This window comes from Condylura cristata, unplaced genomic scaffold, assembly GCF_000260355.1.
Source record: "Condylura cristata isolate star-nosed mole 26May11 unplaced genomic scaffold, ConCri1.0 scaffold00015, whole genome shotgun sequence".
Classification (NCBI taxonomy): Eukaryota; Metazoa; Chordata; class Mammalia; order Eulipotyphla; family Talpidae; genus Condylura; species Condylura cristata.
Window position 1 is genome coordinate 29237730 of NW_004567116.1, and position 14186 is coordinate 29251915.

The 14186-nt window shown below is 38.1% G+C and overlaps 1 pseudogene; it reads left to right on the forward strand.

Moving 5' to 3' along the window:
- The first annotated feature begins 4801 nt into the window (after positions 1–4801).
- Positions 4802–5293, forward strand: LOC105853655 (annotated as a pseudogene).
- Positions 5294–14186: the final 8893 nt, after the last annotated feature.

Sequence of the window (14186 nt, forward strand, 5' to 3'; positions counted from 1 at the left end):
GGGGGGGCGGCGGGGAATGTGCTGCCCCTAACACCCATTCACACGGCACAACCGCGTCCCTGGATGCCTCAGCCTGAGCTCACCACTTCCAACCCTCCTGGAAGGTCTGATGTTCTGATTTCTTGTGTGAAGCGAGCGGGTCTAACCTGGGAAAGACGTGTCTGTGCCCAGGATGTCGGGGTGAGCGCACAGCGCTGATCCGTACTGTAGATCTGTAACGAACATCGCAGTGCGGAAACAGTGGCAACCACAGGGCGCGTGGGCGTGCAGCAAGGACCCCAGCTAGATGATAAAGCCAGGCACAGCACAAATGAACTCTGGATGATCAGAGAGTGAGCCAAACTATAGGTCCCCACCCCTAGAAACCTCAGCATTTTCTACAACATACCTCCCTGGTATCAGATTATTTTCCCCTCTCGGGACAGGTAAATTCATGATGTGTTTTTAAACTTTGTTCCTTAAATCCTGTGGCATTACTGCCACAAGGGAAGATAAAGCTCAAGGCAGGGAACCCCGGTCCCAGTTTTGAAACTTGCTCTCTGCTGGGGAGAAAGGGAACTTGATGGAAAGAGCTGGGAATTGCAGACCGGTCTTTGGTACCTGGGTTCCTGCGAGACACAAAGCAGTGACGGGCGAGCGGAATAGGACACTGAGCTCACGAGTACTGAACCCGAGCTTCAGCGCCCTGCTGCGTACAAGCACCAGCTGCTCCCCTGACCCCCGCCAGGGTTCTGGCGCTCAGTCCGTTGGGTGGAGCTCTGGGAGAGGCTTTCCACCTGGCGGTGCAGGTGAATTGATAAACTCGGCAGCGCGGATGCTGTTTCCATGGCGCTGCCTCTTGAGTGGTGGGTGGTAGGGGACTCTACTCTCAGCTGCCAAGTGCGAGTGCAGAAATCCCTTCTGCTCCCAAGACCTGAGCTTTCTAACATAAACTTTCTGAAATCATGTTGAGTATGTGCGTCTTATTGCATTTTCCTGACCAGCGAGCTATCCACAGCTTTTACCAGTGTGGTAATGACTGAAGAGGGGTTAAGTCCTCACCACTCCCAGAGGCAGTCACTTGCCATGTCACTCTGTGGGTTCAGAACTCTGCCCCTGGCTGCCATGTGTGCCTGAAACCTTCAGTATCAACCTTCATTTCTCACTCTGCTCTGTGGCGATGCAAACCATGCACTGGGCACTGTGGCTTAGGAATTGGGTTCTACACCTAGAGGGTGCTAGGGTAGTCTCCTTCAGTTCACATTTTATCTTAAGGGTCTGTCTCTCAGAATCAGGAGGGAGTGAGATGGTCTCATTACTAAAATATATTCTGCGCTTTTAAGACACATTTGGCTTGGAGCACAGGTTAAAAAAAAATCCTTTCTTTGGCATATAACACTATGTCTGGCACACTTGTAAGCACTTAGTGTTTGCTGAATGAATGAAAATTCATATTGGAAAATTCACCACTTTCTTATTAGTAATCCCAGCCTGTGGAGTATTCAGACTTAGTTTGGAAGAGCAGAATAGTGTTTGGTTTCCTAAATTGTAGGCATGCCCATTGCAGTTAGTTTTCTACCATTTTATTTGGAACATAGAGTCATTTCATATAGAATTTTCCAGGAATATGAGTTACCATGATGTTTCTTCCTGAAGTTGATGTTCTATTACCTGAAACACAAAACCATTCTTCCTTCACCTCAAGAAAGCTGAATCTTTCTACCATTCCAGGTGCTTAGATTGTGTCAGCTATTTCTCTCAACTTCAAGACTAAACATAGTATGATCAAGTAAAAGTCACTAAGAAAGTACTGATTTAAAAAAAATCAACTCACCATTAGCATTTTAAGTTTTATTTTATAATTTTTAAATCTGGAAATCATGGCCAATTTAAATTCAAGATCAGTTTCAAATAAAGAGCTCATGTTAAACTTACTGTACCCAGTAATATATGCTTAGCATATTTATATGAAAGGAGTCAAGAATATTCACTATTATCTTCAAACTATAATAATATCTATCATAATCAAAACAGTATGGTATTGAAATAAAAACTGATAAAAAGATCAATTGAATTGAATTGAGAGCCCAGAATTAATTGCATGTTTATATTGACAATTTACAGCAGATGAACCAATAATATACATGACAAAAGAAAATCTCTTCAACAAATAGTTTTGGAAACTTGGATAGATATGTGAAAGAATGAAATAGAACATTATCTCACATGATGCACAAAATCAATCCCAAATTGATCAAGACTTATGGCTGTTCTCCTATGTTTCCGTGACTGAGTTGCCTCTCTTTTTCCTTTCTCCTGCCCTAATAAGCCTGTCCTTTTAGTGTGTTAAAAAAAAAAAAAGAAAGATCAGATTTAGATGGGAGATGAAAACATAAGATACAAAGAATAAAAGTTAGGTAAAACTTTCCTGCATTAGAGTAAAAAGCTTCTGTGCAGCAAATAAACTATCATTAAAATAAAAGACACCCTGCCAAATAGAAAACAAATTATATACATCTGACAGGGGTGATATACAAGATACAAAAAATAAACTGATACAAGTATGAAATGCAAGTAATCCAACCCCCCCAAAAAAAATTGGGTCGAGGAGCTAAGTAAACATTTCTCCAAAGAAGACATGCTATGGAGAAACTGGGCTATGAAGAAGAAATGGTCATCATCTTCATCATCAGAGAAATCTAAGTTGAAACCATGATGAGATACTACCTCAAACTTGCGATTCACAAGTTTGAGAATGGCCCACCTCAAAAAGACCAAAAACAATTAGTATTGGCAAGGATGTGGACAGAAAATAATCCTCATAAATTGTTGGTGGACATGGAGAGTGGTCCAGTCCCAGTATCTGGATGGATGTTTCCCAAAATATTAAATATAGATCTACATATGATCAGGCAGTTTTACAACTAGAAGTTGAACAAAAAATTTACAAAAACACTAATTTGAAGGGTTATATGCACCCTTACACTCACTGCAGCACTATTTACAATAATCAAGTGATGGAGATAATCTAAAGTGTCCAATAGATGAGTAGATAAGAGAAGGTGTGTTGTACAAAACACAACACAGTACTACTTAGCTATGAAAACAAGAAACCTTGCAATTTACAAAATGATGGAACGGGAGGGGACTATATTAAGTGTAATAATCAGAAGGAGGAAGATAAATACGGCATGTTCATGTATATGCGGAATACAAAGAAAGGAAAACAAAGGAACATGTAGAACTAAACCAAAAGAATTCCTGGAAATCTGACTGTAGAATTAAGGCTACAAGAGGGTAAGGAAGAGATAAGGAAGCAGGGAGAGCAATGGCCTTGGTGGAAGACAATGGGTGCATTGGTGGTGAGTGTGATATGATAACATACATTGATCATGTATAGCAGTGTGAACCAATGTTACCTCAAATTATTTTTTTGTTTTTAAAAAAGAATGTACATTAAAAAAAAAGGATGTACATTATGAGAAGACCAGTATCTTGAGTAAGTGGTGTTGGGAAGACTGGACAGCCATGAAAGAAGAAATGAAATTGGGCCATTATGTTATACTACATACAGAAGTAACTCAAAAATGGACACAGATTGAATCTACCCAAAGCAACATACAGATTGGATGCAACCTCTATCAAAATAACTTGCTTTCTTCAAGGAAGTAGAACATGTATTACTGAAATTTGCACAGAACCAAAACTACCCCAAATAACCAAGGAAATTCTAACAAAAAAGAATGAAGGCATTGCTTGTCCAGATTGCAAATAGAATGACAAAGCAATGGCAACCAATATAGTGAACTGAAACAGACATTTTTGAAGTGATCTACATATTTCATCTTAAAAAACTAAAATTAGGAACATCATATGACCCATCAGTACCAATCTGTGACATCTATCCAAAGAACATGAAACCATCAACTCAAAAAATTAGATACTTTACAATGTCTATCACGCAATTATTTACAACAGCTAGGGCATGCAAACAGCATAATTATCCATCAACAGAGGATTACAGCACCAAAATATGGTATATGCACACAAGGGAAGAGGAAATGTCATTTATAGAAAAATGGAAGGCATTTGAAGGAATTATGGGTAGTGAACAGATTGACACAGATGAATATTGGACATTTACACAGTGGATGGTTTGGCAAATCAAAACACTTATAAAAACTAGGGAAAGCCAATAAATTAAGTGAGGTTTCTGAAATTAAGTGTGAGAGAAAGGATCAAAGAGAAGGGATAGTAGTAAGAAGAAATTAGGAAAATGTAATTTTTCCAGTACCTACCCCCTCCACAGACCTCCTTCCCCCCAAAGATGACTGAACATAAAACAAGAAACCATAAGACACCTCGGAGAAAACTTTTATAATAAGCTCCTCGACTTTGGGCTTGGAGAAACTTTTTGGATTTGACACTAATAGCAAAGGCAGCACAATTAAAATAACATCAGACTACATCAAAATGAAATGCATCTATACAGCAAAGGAAACCGTCAACAAAATAAAAAATCCACCTACCAAGTGGCAGAAAATATCTGCAAATCATTTGATAAAGTGTTTAAATCAAAAATACATAAAGAACTCATGCAGCTTAATAGCAAACAAACAAAAAAACTAAATGAAATCCAAACAGAAAAAAAAAATTCATATTTAAAAACAGGCAGAGAGAAACTGGTTCACGTAAAAGCCCACCTGTGGAAGCTTCTCAGTTGGATGTTAGTGGTGGGACTTTAAGGCCAGATGCTGGCCGCCTGTCAGCATGGGGAACTGAGACCCAATTAGCAAGGGACAGGAGGTCCCCAAATGCCTTCATGCAGACCTACCTCCAAAAGCACAAGAAGAAACACCCATACTCTTCTGTCTCCTTATCTGAATTCTCCAAGAAACATTCTGAAGAGTGGAAAGCCACGTCTGCCAAGCATAAGTCAAAGTTTGAAGACAGGGCAAAGAGTGACAAAGTTTGCTCTAACAGGGAGTGAAAAATTATGTTCCTCCAAAAGGTGACAAGAAGGAAAAAAAAAAGATCTCAGTGCTCCTTAAAGGCCACCATCTGCCTTCTCCAAAAGATCAACGTGAACACCCGGGCCTGTCCACTGGGGACACCTTAAAGATAGGGGGTGAAGTGTGCTCTGCTCAGCCAAGCACCAGCAACCCCATGATGAGAAAGCAGCTAAGCTAAAGGAGAAATAGGAAAAGGATATGGCTGTGTACTGGGCCAGGGGCAAAAATGAAGCCAGAAAGAAGGGCCTTGGCTGAAAGAAAAAAATGAATCAGAAAATGAGGTTGAAGAAGATGAAGGATAAGTGTTATCTTGCAGTGGTGTGTGGAATGTGGCTATGTGCTCAAGCTCCTTAGATTGTGAATTCAAGTGCAGCTCATAGTATGCAGATTTTTATATATCAGCTCAGACTCTTCGTAGAGAAAATATTTTTTATAAAATCCAGGCTACTATCACACAGATTTTTAAAGCTTCTGATATTGAATATTTCTAAATAGTTCATGGTTTTTTAATTTCTGACTTGTGTATGACAGCAGAGCAAATGCACAGAAATTAGTATTCATAATAAGTTAGGGGCTTTTAATCAATAGAAAGTTACATATTTTTTACTTTTATAATAAAATCATCTATATTTTTTAAAATGCAGAAAGCTATTTTGCCAAAGAAGACACACAGATAGCCAAAACAGGGATATGAAAAGGTTCTCAGATCAAAAAAAGCACAGTACCATGAAGCTAGACACAGCTGCTTCAGCATGAGTTCCATCCCAGCCCCGGATGTGACCTACACGGCACAGCAGACCTCTCCTGACTCACCTGCTGCTCCCCTCAGCAGTGTACTTCATCGATTTGTCTGTTCTGCTCCCCACTCTGTCTCTGGTGAATCCTCTCACCATCCCCGCACCTCTGGCCTGTACCCCAGTTCTGTATGCGTGAATAAATAAATCTTTAAAAAAAGAAAAGGTTCTCAGAATCACTAATCACTAAGGAAATGCAAAGCAAAACCTCAATAAGATATCACCTCACACCTGTCAGAATGGCTATCAAAAAGAGAGAAAGAGAAAGCACAACTGTAGGCATGAACTAGTGGAAAGGGAACCTTTAAACACTGTCCATATCATTTCATTTGGTGTCCAGAGTGGGCTTATAATGAAGTTTCCAAAAATGTAAGGGTTTCCAAAGGGTACTTCCTAAAGACTAGGGTTTCCTATGTGAAATACAAAACCTCCTCAAAGTCCATATCTGATTGACTGAGAGAATACAAAGGAGTTTAGATCTCCCTGGTACTAATGACTTAGATTGTGCCAACTACCCTCAAATCTTCTCTGAAATCAAGTCCAAAATGAGTGTGGTGAAAATCACTATGCCACATACTGCTTTTACAATCGTCACTTGACTATTTGGCCCTTGAATTACAATGTTATTTTATAAGTTAAGCATAGAAATCATAGTCATCTGGAAATAATCTATTTTGGGGGAAAACGTTTTACAAAAACTGACAAATTATAACTATAGTGTTTATTTCCATTTTTTAAAAATTAGATTTTTATACTGCTTGATTTAAAAAATTTTAAGAGGAAATTAGTGTATGCCAAAGACCCCTGTCTGCTTGAAAATTCTTGTGTGAACAACTGAGATGAAAAAATGCACAAAATGATGTAAGAATAGACTATCATATTATTTTAAAAAATAAATAAGATCTTTTTTAAAAATAGAAGAAAAAATTCTTGTGTGAGTTCCCAAGCAATTAAGAGCTCACTCCTCTAATTCTATAAAGTTTATGTACGATAAAGATTCATTCATTTTAGCCTGAGAGAAAGTCAAAGTTTCAAATAAACTGGAGAATTTCAACTGAAATTTTATACTGTTATCCACATGAAAGGAACTTGGAAGTCACTATGCTGCCTACACAACACATAAAAAGTTTAAAAGACTGAAGAAAACAATTTTAGTATCTTCAAAAGAGGTAAATATAGGGCAAGCGCTAAGTCCCAAATAGGAGAAACTGAGCAGATTCTCAGGGCTAATCTCCACAGGAACCAGAGCCTGGAGGAGGCACTGTGTTACAAAACCTCTACAGTATCTGATTTACTGCTGGAGGCTGGGTGTGGACAACCCAGAGTTAACACAACTAGGTTGAGTTTTACTTTCTGGAGTTTGACCAGGCTCTCTCAGTACATCTCAGCAGGGGTTAAAAAACCTGGTGAAATTGGCCTTCTGGAACCACACATGGTAATCGCAATAAATAATGGAGAAAAACCCTCTTGTTCTTGCAGACGTGGGAGAAAGGAACCATTTTGAAATACAGAAGAGCACTCTTATTCATTTTAAGAATGCCTACTTTCAGGAGAAACCCAGTAACTACAACCTAATCTACTGGTATACTACCATGGCCAGAACCTGGAGGGACAGAACTACCTAACTACAGTCAGCTCTCACCTTCCAGCTGGCATCAACAACATAATAGAACCATGGCCTTCATGGAGGCAGAGTTAGTGAGAGTACCTGCTATTGTAGAGCATGAGGGAAGAAGGACAACCCCTTTGATGGTGAACAGATTTGATCCTATGCATTTCTACCCCAAGATCTGGAAATATATCATGATTGCTGTTCCTCAGACTGTAAGGTTTTTGTAGATAGTTCTTGGAAACAGTGAGAACTATACTGAATTGAAACTTTGTGGCTGTTATGGATCACTCTGAAGTGGATGGGTTGCTTGAACACCTTTCAGCTTTCCTTTTGTTTAATTTAAAGGTCTCCCAAGATTCAGTCAGTGCTGTCCAAGAGCACTCCAGATAGGAGAATATTATGTGGCTCCCATATAAGAATGAAACTGCTGAATGGTAAAAGGAGAAATAAGAATTGTGTCCCCTGTCTTTGGGGTCATCACCCTTGGATGACTGTCACAGAGAGAGTTCTCCACCTGTCTGCAGACCCCCATGACCAAGAAGTGCCTTCTACAGCCTGGATCGGTCTCTTTCTAGAGACAGAAGAGAGATCACTGTTTCAGAAGAGAAATAACACACCACCCCCCTCCTCTAGCCAATCTAGGTCAAATGAAAAAATAGAGGACCCGTTTACAAAAGAAATCGTGTATAAGAAATAACTTCACTCAATAGGAGAATGAACAGAAAATTCAACTTTGTTTGAGACTTCACAAACAAGAAAAATTTTTAAGTTGTTGGAGCTATTGACATTTGTCTCTCAAAGGAGTGACACATAAAGATGTAATTCTCTACAGTTTGAAATGGATTATAGAAACCACGTAATATCAGAAACTTACTTTACAGTGCTCTCAAAGAAAAATCCCTTGCTTTCAACTTTATACTTCTATCCAGCTGAAGTATGGTATTCAATACTGTGGAAACAAGATTGGCAAAATTGAACTGAGACCTTTATCTTTTCCAAAACTGATATCATATACCTGTAGTTGAATAAGTAATCTTTAAATGATGCCATGAACACAAGCCAGTAAATAAAGTAAAAGCTGACTCTTAAATTACAGGTTTAAGAAATTTAGCCAGCCTTCACACTGGACAGAGGATGCCCCAGTAGGTGAAGAATTTAAGAAATGTCAAAAAAAATTAATTTGTTTTAGATCATAAGTTCCTTATGTGACTGCTGCATATTAAGACATAGCTCTTCCTCGCATTCATTATTTGGTAATTTGAGGCCATTCAAGATTCCAGTGTCTGCCAGTTTAAGGGCACATTGTAGAGTCAGACTTTTGAGTTACTACAAAAGATTTTTTTTCATACTGTCATTTGTAATGTTTTCTGAGAATCTTTGGAATTAAAGTTTTAGTTACCAAAGATAAGAATCAGGGTAGGCAAGAAATGGGAGAGGTATTTATGGCAGAAAGAAGGAATAAGATAAAAATTTAGGTATAGTTGGGTTGTTTGGTCACTCATTTTGAAAGGGTTGGACTAACTTTCCTCCAGAATAAAAAAAAAAAAATAACCCAAGAACTTGAGGCTATTTTGCCCTCAGGGGCCAGAGAAAGACCTGAGTATGGTGAAGAGCCAGGTTGATAACTCTGAGAGGTAGCTGGAATCAGCGGAATAACTCTAGCTGGTTCCACTTAGATTAGCAACATTCGCCTTGATTCAGGGAGATAGCACTCAGAATGTCTTTCCTCTCCATGTCTGAGAACAGTGTTCCATGTGGAAGAGGCACAGAAATAGGAACCTTCCCACTGTGACAGCAAGCTCCATAGAGAGATGACTGCCTTAGGGTACTGCAGGAACCACAAGGTGCATTTAAAGGGATTTCCTCTACCTGAAGTCACCTGGGACTGGGAAGAGTGGAGCTTTGTGGGGGGTGGAGGGTTCTTACAAACTGGACTTGAGTCCTGCCTTTACTGGTCACTTATTACCCTTGACAGATGATATCTCTGAATCACAGTTACTGAACATGTAAAATGGGGATAGTAATAACTACCTAAGAGGAAAGATTTCATGGTACAGATTTATGAGTGGGGGCTATTATTATAACAAAAGCTTCTCTAGTGGCATCAACTCAAGACTGTAAATTAATTGAAATTAAAGTTTATTCCTCTACTTTTTAATAAGGCACTCTTTAATTTTGAGAATTTAACCTTTAATTTTCAAAATTAAACCATTTGCAAAAGCCACAACAGAATGAATCTACCTTCCCCAAAACTCCTCAGACCCATGCCTGGATGGGTTACAGCATCATTGTTCAAAAGGAATAATGACAATTTATGTTAAACACCCACCCAGCACATTGATTGACTGGCAGGGAGCAGGCCCTCAAGAGTGGTGAATTGTTCTTTGTTTTTTGTTATTTACCATTAACAAAACTTATCCCTTAAAGTGCCACTTATTTCAACTTCTTTGGAAAACTAAGTAAAATGCATTACATGTTCCTCTACTTTCCTCCAAACAATAAACTGAATATAGAATAAATTCTTAAAGGTTCAATGACACTATCATAACAATAATACTCAATGTGTTGGCATGAATACAGTGCTACTCTTAAGACAAGTAGGACCACTGGCCCCAAATTAGTTGATATGCTGCCTGTTCTCTTTGATGTCTAAAATCTACCTAGATCATTTTTCATTTTTTTCTATCAGGTCATCAACAATCACTTCCTGCTGTTGTCATTATAACTGTCCTTAACAACAACCCATTTGTTTGCATTTTCACTTGGTATGCAATGAAACAAACAATAAAACAAAAGCAACAAAAACCAAACTTAGTATGATGATATGGAAACAAAGAACCTGTAGAAATTGAGAATTTTCAAGTATTGGTCAAAAACTCTAAAAAGGGTCTTTGGGGTCTCCTGCACATTTAATACTGTGCAGAGACAAAGCTTGTCAGAATTATGTGCAAACAATAAATGCACTACAACTAAGTACACAGGAGTAATTGTGAGAAGTTTTGTGAGTGTGTGTGTGTGTGTGTTGGCATGCATGTGTACACAAGCCCACATCTGCTTACAGTTTGGCAGGTTTTTCTCCCACAAATAATGTTTTTATTAAGATAAAATGCACAATATAAAATTTACCATCTTAGTCATTTTTCAGTGTACAGTCAGTGATATTAGAAGAATTTCTAACATTGTACAATCCTCTCCTTTCCCATGCTCCATAACTCTCTTCATCATGCACAACTGAAAACTCTACCCATGAAATATTAACTCCCCATTCTCCCTACCCCCTCAATGGCACTCACCATTCTTTCTCATAATTATGAGAACTTTAAATGTCTCACATAAGTGAAACCAGATATTATTTGTCTTTCTTTCTGGCTTCCTTCACTCAACATAGTATCTTTAAGGGTCCACCATTTGTAGCCTATGTCAGAATCTCCTTCCTTTCATTTTTTTCCCTCAAAATTAACTTACATTTTTAATGAAGTGCTATTGTTCTATATCCTTGTGAATATTTTGATAGCATAGGATTTCTAACCTCACCATAGTTCCCCCACCACCAAAAACACCCAGAGTTCTTCATTATAGTCCATTGTGTGTGCCCACACCCCTACAACCATTCTGTTCCCTCTTCTCTTTTACAGGGTGAATAATATTCCACTGTATGTTTGTAAACCATTTTGCTTATCCACTCGTCAATCAGTGAATACTTGGTTTGCCCCATATTGATACTCCATAGTGGAGTATTATTTTGTGAATAATATTAATAACATAATATTATAATTAATAATAATTGATGATATAATATTATCAGTATTATTCACAAAATAATAGTCCAGTACACATGAATGCATAGTTATCTCTTCAAGGCCCTGTTTTCAATGTTTTTGGGTACATATCCAGAAGAATTGCTGTGTTATATACTTTATTTTATATTATATAAAATAAAAATGTTAGGAACGGTCATGCTGTTTTTCACAATGATGCTACCTTTTTAATATTCTGGTTATAAATATACAGTGACTATACATTCATTTATACTTTACATAGTGTACCACAAGGGCACAAGGTTCCAGTTTCTCTGAATTTTTACCAAAATTTGTTATTTTCTTGTTATTGTTGTCATTGTAGTCATTCTAAAGGATTAAGTTGGTATCTGTTTGTACTTTAGATTTGCAATTTTTTTTAAGATTTGTTTTTAGGGCCCTCCCTGGTGGCGCAGCGGGTTAAAGCATAGCACTGAGAAGCTATGGCCACTTCCGCATGAGTTCGATTCCCGCCTGCTCCGGAGGTGACCACATGGCGTGGCAGACCTCTCCTGACCCGCCCGCTGCTCCCCTCAGCAGTGTACTTCATCAATCTGCCTGCTCTGCTCCCCACTCTGTCTATGGTGAAGCCTCTTGCCGCCCCTGAGTCTCTGGCCTGTACCCCAGTTCTGTATGCACAAATAAACACAAATCTTTAAAAAAAAAAAAGATTTGTTTTTATTTATGAATACAAGATCTGGGGTACAGGCCAGAAGTACGGGAGTGAGGAGATTCACCAGAGACAGAGTCAGGAGCAGAATACATGGATTGACTGAAATACACTGCTGAGGGGAACAGCGAGACAGACAGGAGAGGTTTGCTACCCCATGTAAGTCAGTTCCCTGGCTGGGGACTGAACTCATGCTGCAGTGGCTGAGCATAACTTCACAGTGCTGGGCTTAACCCACTGTGTCACCTGGGAGGGCCCCATTTTTAAATCTTTAGAAATGTCTATTCAAGTCATTTAATTAGAGGACTTGACATTCAATCAGAATGTTTGTTCTTATTGAGTTTCAGAGGCTCTCTAATATATTCTGGATATTTTTCTAATATCAAACTGATTTATAAATATTTTCTCTAAAAACTGCCTTTTTAACTCTGTAGATAAGGTTGTTTTTTTTTTTGTTTTGTTTTGTTTTGTTTTATGCATTCAGAACTGGAATACAGGCCAGAGGTGCAGGGGTGGTGAGAAGCTTTACTAGAGACAGAGCTGGGGGCAGAACAGGCAGATCAACGAAGTACACTGCTGAGGGGAACAACTTTTGGATCAGGAGAGGTCTGCCACACAATGTGGATCACCTCCAGGGCCAGGGATCGAACTCACATTGAATCGGCTGCAGCCAGCTTGCAGTGCTGTGTCCTAACCCACTGAGCCACCAGAAAGGCCTGTTGATAGGTTCTATTGATATACAGTTTTTAAATGTTCACAAATCATATTTATCCATTTTTTTCTCTTATTACCTGTGTCTTTTGTGTCATATCAGAAAAATAATTGCCAAATCCAAAATTGTTGAGTTTTTGTCTTTAGTTTTTCTTCGAAGAGCGATACTGCTGTGGGTTTTACATTTTGGCCTTGATCCACTTTTTGTTAACTTCACAATATGGTGTTAGCAGAGGCCCAGCTTCTTATTTTTTGCATGCTTGATGTCTGTGGCTTCATATTTTGCATGATATCCAGTTTTTCCAGTACCTTTTGTTGAAAAATACTATTCTTTCCCTGTTGGAAGGTCTCTGCATCCTTGTCAAAAGTCCCACATACACAAATATTTCGGGATTCTGTCTAAACCATGACCTATATATCTGTCCATAAGCCAGTAGCACATTGTTTGATTACTATAATTTTGTAGTAAATTGCTTTTATAAGTATTTTACATTTTATAAAATGTAAATACATTTTATATATTATAAGGATTTTTTGAGATATAACTGACAGATGACATTAAATTAACTTTAGGTATACACAAGTGTGATATCTGCATGTGTTACAAAATTAGTCTACTCTCTGGTTCAACATGGCAGAGAGGACACTTTATTTAATTCAGTTTGCTAATATCTTATTGAGGATTTTTACATTAGTGTTCATCAGGGATATAGGCCCATACTTTCTTGTGGCATTCTCATCTGCGTTTGGTACTGGGCTAATGCTGACCTTGTAAAATGAATTTGGAAGTGCTCCCTCCTCTCCAATTTTTTTTTGAAGAGTTTGCAAATGATTAATTTTTAGAATGCATAGTAGAATTCATCTGTGAAGTCATCAGGTTCTGGCCTTTTTTCTATTCATAAGTTTTTGATTACAAGTTCAGTCTCCTTACTAGTAATCAGTTTGTTCAAATTTTCTATTTTTTCCAAGATTCAGTCTTGGTCGACTGTGTAATTGTGGGAATTTATCTGTTTCCTCTAGGTTGTCAGATAAATAGATAGAAAGATAGATCTATGTATATGTGTGTGTGTGTGTAACTTCAGAGAAGTATCATATGATCCTCTATATATCTGTGGTATCTGTTGAGTCCTTTCATTTTTGTTCATAGTGAGCCTATCTAAAGGATTGCATATTTTCTTTATCTTTCAAAAAAATTAATTCTTAGATCTACTCATCTCTTCTAAAGTGTTTTTAGTCACTATTTTATTTATTTCTGCTCTAATTTTTGCTATTTCCTTCTTTAGCTCATTTTCTTATTTTTGCATTCCCTTGAGTTATTAGTTTATATTGTTTGAGATTTTCTTGTTTTTTAACCCATGCATTTATCACTATGAATGTTCTTCTACAACAGCTTTTAATATATCCCCAAATTTTAGCATATTGTATTGCCATTTTCATTTGCCTCAAGGTATTTTTCAAATTTCCTTTCCCCCCACCCCCTTTTTTCTTTTTAGACATACCAATTGGCACTTTTAGACCTTCTGGGTCTGGATATCTGTCTCCTTCCCCAGATTAGGAAAGTCATTATTTCTTCACATAAGTTTTCACCCCTTTCTTTCTCTAGTATCCTTA